Source organism: Achroia grisella, unplaced genomic scaffold, assembly GCF_030625045.1.
Source record: "Achroia grisella isolate CSIRO2021 unplaced genomic scaffold, CSIRO_AGI_Agris_v1 utg359, whole genome shotgun sequence".
NCBI classification, from domain to species: Eukaryota; Metazoa; Arthropoda; class Insecta; order Lepidoptera; family Pyralidae; genus Achroia; species Achroia grisella.
In genome coordinates, this window is record NW_026712817.1 from 769,132 (window position 1) to 783,426 (window position 14,295).

The following is a 14,295-nucleotide window of genomic DNA, read 5'->3' on the forward strand; positions in this document are numbered from 1 at the left end:
CTACGGTGAGTTGTGTGTGTGAGGTTTTGCTGCGGCCAGTCAGCTTAACAGTATCCTGGTACGTATTTATTTAAAATCCATTACTATCTATATACTTTTTTTGCATTCATATATCGTAAATAAGTTACATTTGAGTACAGAATTGCATAATTTCAATATTAAATGTTGCATTGCGTAATTATTGGCTGAAAACTTAACATAACCTCAGTAACCTGTCCTCAGTCTCCTGGCAACATAAAAGGCAGGAGACTGAGTATGAATCAGGAGACTGAGAGTTTCGAGAATCCGCATGATTAAATCCAGTTAACATGATTGATATATTAATTATTGGTACATTTTTGTAGTATAGTTACATATTATTTGTAGAAAAAATGTATAAGCTCGGATTTTCCCGAAGCAAAAACTCTGATTTCTAACATTTAAACTTATTTATAATTTTTATTGTTTGATATAATTTTTACATTTTTTAGTTTAAATTATAACGTTTTAGATATCAATATGTGTAGATAGGTAATATTTAAATACTTAAAAAACCGAATGAAATGTTAATTATATTCTTTTACAGAAAAATGGCCAAACAAAAAAATATATCTAAGGAAGAAAGATTAGAGAAAAAAAGATTAGCTGTAAGGCTTGGATATGAAAAAAATGAAAATGATCCTGTGAAATCAGCGGCTCAAAAAGAAAAAAGTCGGCAAATATATTTAATTAGAAGAAAGAAAGAACAAAAAATCGAAGTTGTTTAAAAAGCTTTATTTGGTGACACTTTAGAAAAGCAAATATCAGATAACATTACCAACTTAAGCACAAAGAGTGAGAAACTAGTTGCAAACAGATTGATTATGGGAAGTGTAGTTAAAAGAAATAAAATTTGATAATTAAAAAACAAACTTATCACGTAAAAAAGGTGTGGCACTCACAAAAACAAAAGGAGAGATCAAAAACAAACTTACGAAATGAGGTATAAAAATTTCTAGAGGATAACAGTAGATTGTGTGCCGGCAAAAAAGATTTCATCACTAAAAATAAAGTGAGCAAACAGAAACGCTATCTACTTGATACTCTTAAAAACTTGCATAAAGAGTTTTTAAAATCTGGCAACGTTCTCATCAACTGATGAGACACTAGCACACATCGAGTAACTACTCGATGTGTGCTAGGCTAAAACCTTTTTGGATAGTGGCCCCAAAAGTAATTGATAGGGATACTTGCAAGTGTACTACACACAGCAACATACAATTAGTTGTTTGTGCTTTAAATACTGCAAAAATACTGAAAGACACAAGCTACCAAAGATTATTAACTTCTTTATGCTGCGACAGATGTAACGAAAAGTGCTTAGGGAGAATTTGTGAATTATGCTCTGATAAAGCTATTTTATTTAGCGAAGACTTTGACGACACAGAACTGGTTATCTAGAAACAGTGGGTTTCTTCAAGAGAAATTATTGTAGACCCTAAGACGAAAAGAGAATGACAGGTTATAAAATAAAAGAAAGAAAATATTGAACCATTTGTTCGAGATCTTAAAGTTAAACTGCAGAATTTCCAATAATTAATTTGAAACCTTGTGTAAGGTTTGTTGTATAAAGAATACTAAAAACCTTATTTGATTTGATTATTTTTTTCAAATATCCTAATTATGTAATAAGTACTAATAAGGGACATTTTCTAGTTATTTGTAAGTCAAGGTCTAACAATAGAAGTGTTCCATGGAAGACACTATTTTTAGTAATAAAACATACATATTTATTTAAATAATTACAACGGTTTTTAATTTCTTTCGTATAATACTCAGTATCCTGTTCATAGTCTCAGTCTCCTGCGGCCATATTTTTTTTAAATGTTCATAAATTTGGTATATTTTATTTTTTTGACTGGCCCGTTCGAGATCAGTAAAATAATGACCTAAGCTAAACGACAAGCTACTTTTCAGACCTTATACGCTAAAAAAATGTTGTTCCAAAAATTCATTTATTTTCGTCCCTCCTGAGTAGAACCACCCATATATGTATATTCACAATACATGAACTTACATACATATTTATGTATGTAACGTCACGTGCGTTACGAGTTAATTATTACATCATATGTTAACTACTAAAAATAACCAATTTCAGTCTTAAAAGATCTGGCTGTTCATGTATATAAGTGACGGTTAGTGTTTATCATCAGGCGAGCGATACAATTCCATTTACATAAATATTATGTTTTTAATACATAAAAATCTACTTAGAATCTACACGGAGGTTATGGATACCATGTAACACTAGGGATTTATTATATCTGTAGTTATTTAATGAAATTCGAGAGAACCTCTTTAAATTAAGTCAGGCCGGGAATAGGATGCTGTAAATATATACATATATCTACTTACTTTCAGACTTCTGTAAGTCATTATCAACAACAGAAGCCCATTTTCATTAATTCCCCGAATGGTGACGTTTTTGCGTCAATTATGTTACACGTCTATTCCCTTTGGGTATTTTCTCTTACAGCAAAAACATAATTTAGTTAGGACACACGAAGAAGGGCAGTTAGAAAAATAGGGACGTGACAACCCTTTGTGAAATTGAACATCCTGCCGAAATAATGGATAGGCTGTTTTATCTACCTGGTAACTCCGTCTGAGCGTTTAATTTAGTTTCTGGAGAGCGGTAGTGACATACCCTCTTTAGACTATTTACCTTTGATATACGTCGAGAAAACACTTAAAAGATTTTTATTATAAAAACTAATATAAACATACCATTACGACTGCCATTCCAGATAGGATAGTCAGTTACATTTTCTATTGTCGCTGTTGTAGTTAATGTAACTCTTAACTTGAGAGACAGTCAGAATTACACATTGTTTTTGGTGTCGGTCAGAATTGATCTCGCGACCAGTACTGTTATTCAGGGTAGTAAACCGTTAAATGTCGACACTTTTAATCACTTTTTTTTTTATTAGTAGTTTTACTTTATTTTCTGGTCTCTACAACAGTAGCATTGCAACCTTCGGAGATCTAAGTATAGTTTTCGCCCTGTTTTAGAGTTCGTTACTCATGGAAGTCAAGGATAAGAATTAAAAGAAATATTTTTATCTCTTGAAGATTGAAAGTAAAGTTTCCAAAGGAGATCTTTAGTTTATGACATGCATGAGTGAACGTATATAATCACGTAAGATATGTAGTGGCGGAAAATATTTCATTATTATAGTCATTTTAAGTACAGTTATGAGACATATGAAAACGAATATAAGAAAGAAAGTGAAAATCTGAAAATATATTTTTAAATATTACAGACTAAATTAATCGTAGGACAACGCAATTTGTGTAAAGAGATGGAAATGAATATCATGATGAAGCCATCCGTCATGTCGTGACTATTTTGGAATATTGGGTATTATTACTGTGCCATATTCTGGGAACAATGACATAGTTCGTTAAACTCAAACTTCATGTATGTGTTTAGCAAATATGAAACTGAAGCGAGACAAATCAGAGAGAGCACAAGGAAGAGCAATTTTGTGAGTCAGCTGTCACCTACCCTAGAGGTGGTGAAGTTCACCAGTTACCATTCCATACAGTTGTATAATAAATGTCCTATTTATACTTTTTAAATTAATAGGACATTTATTATACAAGGACAAATTTAAACACAAATTATTAAGGATTTTTTTATTAAAGAAGTGTTATTATACAGTAAATAATTTATAAAATGAGTGTAATGGAATATTGAAATTATTATTATCAAATTGACATTTTCCTTTAAATCATATATATATTTATTTTAGGTATTTAACTAGTTAATTATAAATTATGTAATACAATTTAATGTAATAATTCAACACAATGTAAATTATTCGAATAAATAAAATAAAATAAAAAAAGATGGATAAGCTATGGTTTATCTTAAAAATTTATTTGGAAGCGGATCTAATATGGGGTAAAAATTTGTGTAGACAATATCCAATCTAATTAATAATAATTATAACATTTAATATTGCTCTAATAGATTTTAAATAAATACACGTATATATTAAAAGAGTTTGTTTTCGACATCCACTGATAAAAAGCAATATCAAAGTAAATCCGTTTCGGCGAATTGTGTTACACAGAAGTTTGCAATATTTGGCACATAGGCGGCAAATATCGAAATTGGAAATTTCTATTTCATTACATCGGACATAAAAGGGTTAATTTATGGAATTAAGGCCTTTGTTTAACTATCTATTTAACGTGTTGACATATATAATAGAACTGAATCTGTAGGTGAGTGTTTTTATTATAATAAAATATAATAATTTGACAGTTTTATTTCTTGTTCGATCAGTTTGTTCTTGTTAGATTCGAACCAAAACAAATCATAATATCTTTATTCATGTACGTATCTTGTATGCCCTTCCTATTTATACCCCGTCCACCCCTCCGACGATCCTCCGTCCAATTCAAACTGGGATCGAAATCGCGACGGCCTTAGCCGAGGTTTGAACCCCTGGCGGTACCCTCAAGCTAAAGTCGTATCCGCATTAGAGTAGTACGAAAAAAAAGGTATCTTGTGATATGTCAAATCTACCGTCAGTATAGAAATACTAGTATTAATAGTAAGTTTAATAATAGCGAAACCTATCCGAAATTAATGATCACGAAATTCGGAAATTATTGCTATAGTCTGGCAAGGAAGGAAGCAATGCTATACCGTGACGCTGAGAAACGACGTCCCGCAGGCTTTATAATTAATTTCTAGATTGGAACTCCTAATTAGTATTATGACTATCAGCTAACAATATCTCATGCGATAACGTACAAAATAAATTGCTGTTGTATATAATGGTAGAAACGGAATAATTCGTTAATTAATTGACAGCTTCGGTGATCTAGCGGTTTAGTACACCACTTCATTTTCGATGGTCGCGGGTTCGATTTTAAACGTTTGTAATCATGAGTATGATTGTTTGTCTGGGTGGTTTCTATATATAATAATGTATGTGTTTACAAAAAAAAGTATCTAAGTATTTTTATCAGTTGTATATTACCCGTAACACAAGTTCTTCTTATCGTGTGACGTGTGTGTAGATGGCGCTGTTATTTAATTATTTAATTCAGTTAACTTTATTTTTCTAAAATAGAAGTAGCCTAAGTTACTCCCTATCACATCGGCTACCAGCCAAAAAAGTTCCGTCAAAATCGGTCTAGCCATTTCAGAGATTAGCCGGAACAAACAGACAGACAGTCAGACGAAAATTGTAAAAAAAATATTTTGGTATATGTACCGTACTTATATTCATATGCATGTAGTAAAAAACGGTTATTTCAATATTACAAACAGACACTACAATTTTATTTATACGTATTCATAAAAATTCGTGTTACGATGTTTGTTTGCGCTGTTTTCCTAAACTACTGAACCAATTTTGATGAAATTTTTGGTGGGGATGTGAAAATAATATTTATTTATTTGTTATATCCTAATTGATAAGGGTGGCTATTTAGTATTTTCTTTTTTTTCATTTTTATGATTCGGCATTAAAAAATACATTTCCTATTTCTTAATATCGATATTAATTTATATAGCAAAAGAACGTTTGCTGAAACTGATATATGTATGACATGTGTAGATATATAAAATGACAATATAATTAAACAATATAAAAATTAAATATAATTCGCGACAGTATTCTATATGGTATAACCCAATATATAAATATTGTAACTTTAAGAGATGTACCGCTCGTGACTAAATAATATATTAAGCTATGTATGTATACACGTATGACTATCTTATCCATGATTTCGCCGTCAAAAAGATTATATGGCAGTAAATTACTAGGTATCGTGACTCAATATCTTCATGTTACAAAGGTTACAAGGGTTGGCCACACGCGAATGCATGAGGTTGGTGTTGACCTTATTTCTAGTGTGCAGTGATGGTTTACTATTAGGCAGACCGTACACTTATATACACTCGTTTTAGGGCTATATTTTTTATTGCTTTTGTATACAATACAATTCCACGATCGATTGTAGTATCAAAAAGAAATTACGTAATTTATTCCTCTAAGATTTTTTAGCCGCTTGTTGACCTTATTTCTAGTGTGCAGTGATGGTTTACTATTAGGTAGACCGTACACTTATATACACTTGTTTTATAGCTATATTCTTTACTTATTTTATGTATACAATACAATTCCACGAACGATTGTAGCATCAAATAGAAATTAGATAATTTAATCCTATAAGATATTTTAGCGGCTTATAAACGTCAAGCTTTTTGTATATAATATTTTTCCCTATCACTTCAGTAGTCTATACAAGATTCAATTGAGAAGAACTGGCAAGAAACTCAACTGAATTTCTTTTGTTTTAAGCCAGTTTATTAACATTGAAATAGACCACTATCCGCGATAATTCGCGAAGGGCGCCAAGAAGAGTAGACATCCTTCGAACTTCCTTAGTATTAAAATCAACTTCTGTACCAGGATCGACCAATATATAGCCAGCCAGTTATATTAATTTAGTCAATTAAATTTATTATAAGCATTTTTGGTTTTTTCTTCAATCCTCCGATTGTCACACACGTAATTCTTGCGCCATATAAAAATAGCAATAATTATAAAGAGCCCTTCCGCACAACACAAATATATAGCACATTTGTGTTGAGCTGAAGTGGATTGTTCGTAATGTTAACTGTTGATCCCATTGCAATGTACCATGTCAGGTTGACCTCCACGCGATTTCCCCTGGAAATCATCTTGACAAATTCTTGGAGATTTTGTCAAAATGGCCTTACTGACTCATTTTATCATCCTCCACTGGTGTCTCGATAATGTAAACCGGTATCGCAGACGAAAAATCTATCCATTATAATCCACTACAAACGTTATGTTGTGTGAAAGTAAGTTGTCTCTAGGTAGTCAGTAAGAGATTGCTTTAAGACATAAGGGCGCATTTTGCTGAGCACATATAGTCGTCTTTTGTTCTTATACATACCATGCGCAATAAGGACTTTCATAACTATTAACATACGTCTAGACGGGTTTGAAGTTAATTAACTAAAATTACTAACTTTATAAACAAATTTGATTAAGTCTTCGTATACAGGATATGATAGATAAGATCTTATGTTTAAAATTTCATCCCTAGAGGTTGAAAATATGTAAGAAGTTTGTTTGAATATAGAAACTTTGTACTCGTGTTTTGATTATAAAACTAGGATATGCATACATGCTAAAGTATGTAATATCTCTTTATATGTATATATAATAAAAGTACAAAATCGTGACGAAACAAAACGGCCTGTTTATATGTTTACTTTTCTCGAAAAACGGGAATGGAAAATAGGATGAAATTTTCAAATAATATGTTGTGACCGATTATATGTATAAAGTCGCGGGCCCTACTATTTCAAAATAAGGGGTTAAAACTTGGGATGAAAAATGAAATTAATACTTCATTATTAAATTACAACTTTCAAATTTGTTTTTACAATGCTACTACAGTGTAATTCCACGTGTACGCTACAGAACAGTTACAAGGCCTCCCGTAGTTTTGTTAGACGTTTTAATTTCCGTGAAAATGAGCACATGTGACCCACATTGCTTCTCCCATTCCGGACACTAGTGGCAGCTGTATAGGAATGGGGTTAAAATATGATAAAGGCATATTTCGAATGATATATTTAGTTTTTTTTTAAGTTTATTCCTGGACAATCCCCAAAACGCCATCTAGTCCCAAACTAAGCACATTAGAATATACATGTATCATGGGTACTGTACACTTAAATACATTATATATGTAAATACATAGAAAATACCTAGATGAACAAACAATATAATTTATAAAGACATCTCGCAATTTAAAAATACTTTTAAATTATAATTATTTTTATTAACAATAAAGTGTTGAAAACCACGTAGGTTTATGTTACCAATTACATTGAGACACAAACTAACATTTAAAATTTTACAAAAATAATGTTTTTATAACGTTAATATTATTTATATTAACGTTTAATATTTTTTCCATCGTACATTGGTGGGTAGTTCTTAATCAGTCGAGGTATTAGATAATGATTACTCGCCGTGGTACTTGTTCACGGGAGTGTTACGGGTAAGTATAAAGTCGGTTTTGCTAGATAGCCTGCGTATATACAAGATGTTTCTTTCAGTCCTATATTTATTGTTAAAGAAGTTGTCTCTTAGTAGATAAAACGTGGTAAATTGAAACGTATATTTTAATAATTACGCAATGCGTGTTGGTTTCTCTTGATATATAATGTTATCATTATTACATTTGCATGTGTTATTACATTATTTCGTTACTAATATATTTCATGACATTTTCTATATATAGATGCAGGTGTGTATTATGTTTTGTTTTTAATAAACATAAGCAATTCCCTTCCTTCATTCCCAATGAGATCTCATTCCGGTCGTTTTATTTTACGCTGCTGATAAAATTTTAGAATAGAATAGAATAGAAAATCATTTATTCAAATAAACTTAATTTAAGCACTTTTGAATAGTCATAACAATTTGTTTTTTATCTACCACTCGTTCGGAAAGCTGTCTCATCACAAGAAGAACGAGCAAGAAACTTGTGTGTTGCTCTTTTAAATAATCCTTGTAAGTTTACATTTACAAGTCGAAACGTGTGAATACAAACTACCAACAAGCACTAATTTTTTGGGTCAAATATAATCATGCAATAAGATTTAATCAGTCGTAGTGATAAGAGCAGACCAGTCCCTACAAGCAGCACTCGTTCACGAGTATGACGGATGAGCCAGCCATCACTGCGCTCGACCATATTTTAGGGAGCCCATTGACCCGGCCCACCACGCCGCCACATGTCTGGACATTTTAGTGAGCATGACTACTCATTCCACACGACCACGTCACAGCTACAAAAATTACTATATGGTAGTTACAGTATTCGCACTTTACATAAGGATGCATGCGGCAATCAATACAAAAGCCGCTACGCTATCATATATCAAGAAAGCAGTATGAAAATTTAAATTATAACGTTGTCCGCAAATAAACTTATTCTTGCTATATATTGCTATCATCTATAAATTCATCTATCTTATAATAGGCTTTTTTACATAACATTTGTTTAATATAAGATTTGAATTGCCTCTCTGTAAGATTTAGCGTAGACTCTGGCAGTTTATTATAGAATCTTACGCAATTACCATAAAATGAATTACTAACTTTGTGTAGACGGCATTTAGGTAAAATTAGCTTATTTTTATTGCGTAAGTTTCTACTTGTACAGTCTTTAAGTTTCTTGAAACTATCTAAGTTTTTTCTTGTATACATAATATTTTCATAAATGTACTGTGAGGCAACGGTGAGGATATTTGATTGTTTAAAGCATTGACGTAATGACTCTCTAGAACCCATACCATAAATAGAACGTATGGCTCTCTTTTGTAAAATAAATATAGTATTTATATCGGCAGCTTTACCCCATAGCAGTATGCCATATGACATAATGCTATGGAAATAACTAAAATATACAAGTTTTGCCGTCGCCACGTCTGTTAATTGCCTTATCCTTCTAATTGCATAAGCAGCAGAACTAAGTCTACTGGCTAATTTTGAAATATGGGGCCCCCATTGTAACTTCGAGTCCACTGTTATTCCTAAAAAAACTGTATCATTAACAAAATTTACTATTTCATCATTAAGCAATAGCTGCGTATTTACTTGTTTTACATTAGGCAGCGTGAATTTAATGCACTTAGTTTTGTTGGAGTTCAATAATAGATTATTACATGTGAACCAATTTAGTATAGCAGAGATAGCATAATTTACATCGTCTAATTGATTACATTGGCGACCAATTTTAAACACTAACGAAGTATCATCCGCAAATAACACTATATCTGCAACTTTCTCTACCATGTAGGGAAGGTCATTTATATAAATTAAAAAGAGAAGTGGGCCTAATATTGAACCTTGAGGAACGCCCATTTTTATATTAGTTCCCTTAGACTTTACACCATCAATATCTACAGTTTGCACCCTATCCTCTAGATAAGTTTTCATTAGACTTAGGTCATTATCTCTAATACCATAATATTTGAGCTTGTACAAAAGTGTTTCATGATCTACGCAATCAAACGCCTTCGACAAGTCACAAAAAACGCCGAGAGCATCCTGTGAGTTTTCCCATGATTCGAATATATGTGTAATAAGCGCTACACCTGCATCAGTAGTAGACTTGCCGGCAGTAAAACCATATTGCTGACTGTGAAGCAGTCCGTTATCCCTGAAGTATTTTAACATTTGGTTAAACATAATCTTTTCAAATACTTTACTTAGAACTGGCAAAATAGAAATTGGTCTATAGTTGCCTAGCTCAAATCTATCTCCAGATTTAAAGAGTGGAATTAATTTGCTAAATTTCATTAATTGAGGAAACACGCCATTATCAACACATTTATTGAAAATAGTAGCTAGATAAGGAGCAACAATATCTATGAATGAACTAAATACTTTAACTGAAATGTCCCAGAGATCTTCCGTATTTTTTAAATTTAACTGTTTGAATATTTTTATGACATGAAAAGGGCTGACATGTGAAAATTTAAATGTTAAAGAGCAAGGGCTGACATTAGCCTCCAGTAATGTTTTTGCTCGAATTGGAGATGAGTCTAGAGAAGATGTAATATCAATCGGAATATTAGCAAAAAAATCTTGAAAAATATGAACTATATCTTTTGTTGCTGTTATTAACTTATTGTCATAATTTAATGAGAATTGATTGCAGGCTTTTTCAGACCGTCCAGTTTCTTTGTTTATAATTCCCCAGATGGTCTTAATTTTGTCAGAGGACTGATTAATTTGTTTATTTATAAAATTAGATTTAGCTGCAATACAAACTTGTTTGAAAATTTTAGAGTAATTTCTAACATAAGTCGTAAATTTGTCATCAAATCTATATTTTTTTTGATCATATAAATCAAATAAAATGTTTCTACTTTTAAGTATTCCTACTGTTGCCCATTCTGTAAATTTAGATTTAACACAATATTCTCTTTTCTTGAAAATATTCTGGTATTCTTTTGACAAAAGACTAATTAACTTGGTGTAAAGAATATCAGGATTATTAAGACTGACAGATTGTAACTCTAAGTCTAATTTATATTTTACCGTGCTTTTGTATTTATTAATATTGTAAGCATTTATTTGTCTTTTTGATCTTTTATTATTGGTATTTTTTTTAGTCTGATTACTAAACTTAACAACTTGACCACAGTGATCCGAAGGAAGTTTATTTATTATTAATTTTTCAATATACTCACAGTTACAAAAAACATTGTCAAGACAAGTAGCAGTCGTAGCGGTTACACGAGTGGGTTCCTGAAAGACATTACTCAAATTAAAAGACTGAAATAAACTAATAATTTTTGTACATGTGGGTGTATCACAAAGAATATCAACGTTAAAATCACCACACACAATGATTTTTTTACTGCTATTAAATACTTTTTTTAATATATCCTCCATCATCAAATACATTATAATCACTATTAGGAGGCCTATAAACACATATAAGTATATAGTTATCTAGTTCTATACATGAGATTTCTGTACAACACTCAATAGAAAGTCTAACAATGTCAGCACGTTCCTTTACTTTAATATTATTTCTTGCAATTATCATAGACCCACCTCTGTTAACTGACTTTCTATTGAAGCAGCTGACAACATTATAATTATTTAAACTGAACATCATATTGCTTTCTTTAAGCCAATGTTCAGTGAAACAGATAATGTCAATATTGTATTTTTCCAAAAATAATTGTATAATTAATTCACTGCCGGGAAAACTTTGTATGTTCTGATGAACAATTACCAATTCTAATTGCTTTCCCTTTGTCTTTGTTAGCAGTTTAAATCTGCAGTCAAATTACTTATATCACTATTTAAACAAAAATTAATAGAATCATTTGTTATGTCACAATTTTTATATTGAAGTTTACCATGTAAACTGTTCATGAAGTCAATATTATAAGCCACTAAAGTGGCTATTTTATTCTTAGAAGATTTAGAAAGATACATTGTATCTTTTGTCAAATAAAAATCACTAATAAAACTATTAGTGTCAAAAAATGTAAAAACGTCACTATGACGACATGTCAATGTATGTAATAAATTATTAAGGTAATGTACCTTATTGTTAATTTTTTTATGATAATGGCTACTTGTATAAGGAAGAGCACACAATACAATCTTATATACATTCAATTGTAACAAATATTGAATACCTTTAATTATATCCTGTCTACTTAATTTAATACTATTACCAAAAAATAACACAACTGTGGTCATTTTATTCATTTTAGTAGATTTAATTTTGTTAATAATTTGTGCAAATGATGCCCCTGGCATACAGTAATTTAATACATCACCCTTAAGATGATACTTCAATATAGACCCAAAATTACAGCCTATTCTGTCAGAAAACACCATTGTGCTACTTTTAGGATTATAGTCACTGACACAAATCCCCTGAACTTCATTTATCTGCACAGTTGAAACTGAATTATTATTTGGCAAAGTTGAATGATCACATGTACAATGTTTAGTTAACGACTCAAAACGGTCAGCATTGTATTTACTGACATCAATCAAATCATCCATTGCTAAAATATGCTCCTGGATTTGTTTTTGTGAGATAGTATACTTGTTATTTAAATCGTGAAGCGATGATTCTAAACTTTATTTTTGAAGTTAGGTAACTTGTATCCATGTCATATAACTTTTGGCTTTCCACTAGTTTATTATTATACTTATTAATATAATCATGCAATTTTAAATTGTTTAAACTAGTTTTTTTCAGCAACTGACCATTTTTGGAACGTTTATATAATATACTCCGAGTCTTAGTTATAAACTTTTTTAATTTTAAATATTTTTTTAATTTATTATGACTCAACATACATATGTTATTATTATAGTTGCCCTGTGATGTGTCACTAGTAAGGTCAATCACAACTGGATGGCTGCATGGAACTGAAGTAGAAGTTTATTAGCTGCAACATCTGTTTCGAATCTAGTCTATGATATAAGGAGTAGCTTCAATTTACATTAGATATAATATCTCTATACTGGGATTTTTATTGGTGTCCCTAGTCAAAGATATAAGGAAAAGAATACAAATTTACACAGCTTTTGCTGTAAAAATAGCTTACATTTTTATTACACTTGAATTAAAAATAAAAAAGTGTTTTATGTTTAAATAGCAGTAGAAATATATTTTTCGAATATTAAATACGATTTTAAATATTAATATTTCTCTTTATAAATAATAATAATCTGGTGTGTTTTAGAACACAAAATTAAGAGAAGTTGTTGAACAAAATGTTGACCATCTGTTACCTTGCTTATTTGCCATCGTAGTATAAAAAAACTCTTTCTGGAGATGAAAATTTAGTTTATTTAAAACTTATTATGTTACTTCTACTTTATGTTACTTGTACTCTTTGAATTATTTAAATTTTGACGGCCTCGGTGGTCTAGCGATTTAGCACACGGCCTTACTTCCGATGGTCGCGGGTTCGATTCCTCGCACGGTACCAATATTTATATTCATGAGGAAGAACGTGTATTTACGAAAATAAAAATATATCTATGTATTTGTATCAGTTATTTATATATTATCCATAACACAAGCTTTAGTTAGCCTAACTTGGGTCTAGATGTGATACGCTGTGTGAATTGGCCTGAGTTTATTATTATTAACATAAATAGATAACCCTGGACAATTAACACCAATATATTTAAATACTTAAATTCGGAAGTTTAAGTATGCTATAGTGAGGATGTTGGGAAAACTACATTGTCTAGAAATATTTTTATGAAAGAATAAGTTACTTTCCTAGTTGTTAACATTTCGTATTATCTATGTAGTTATTAAGGCCCACAGATAATGTCTATCACTCACAATAAACGGTAATGACTAAAGTTAACAGACTGAAGGTATTCATTGTTCTGCTTTATTTGTTGTTAACACGCAAACCTGCCGGCCGATTTTCGCAAATGGACTCTTATGGAAATCTTTACATGCAGTACCTATTTTACCTTAATAAACATATCGCATGTTTAATACCCTACAAATAACCTTAAAAATGCGAAATCAACTTTAAGGGTTTGAGTTTAAAGCCGATTTTCAATTTTTTATGAGTTAATGCACTTTATTCTTATTATATATGCGAATTATAAACTAGTGACCTTATTTTAATGACTAAATCGCTTTTTAATTTGATTGCAGTAATTTTCAATTTCATTTCAAAACAAG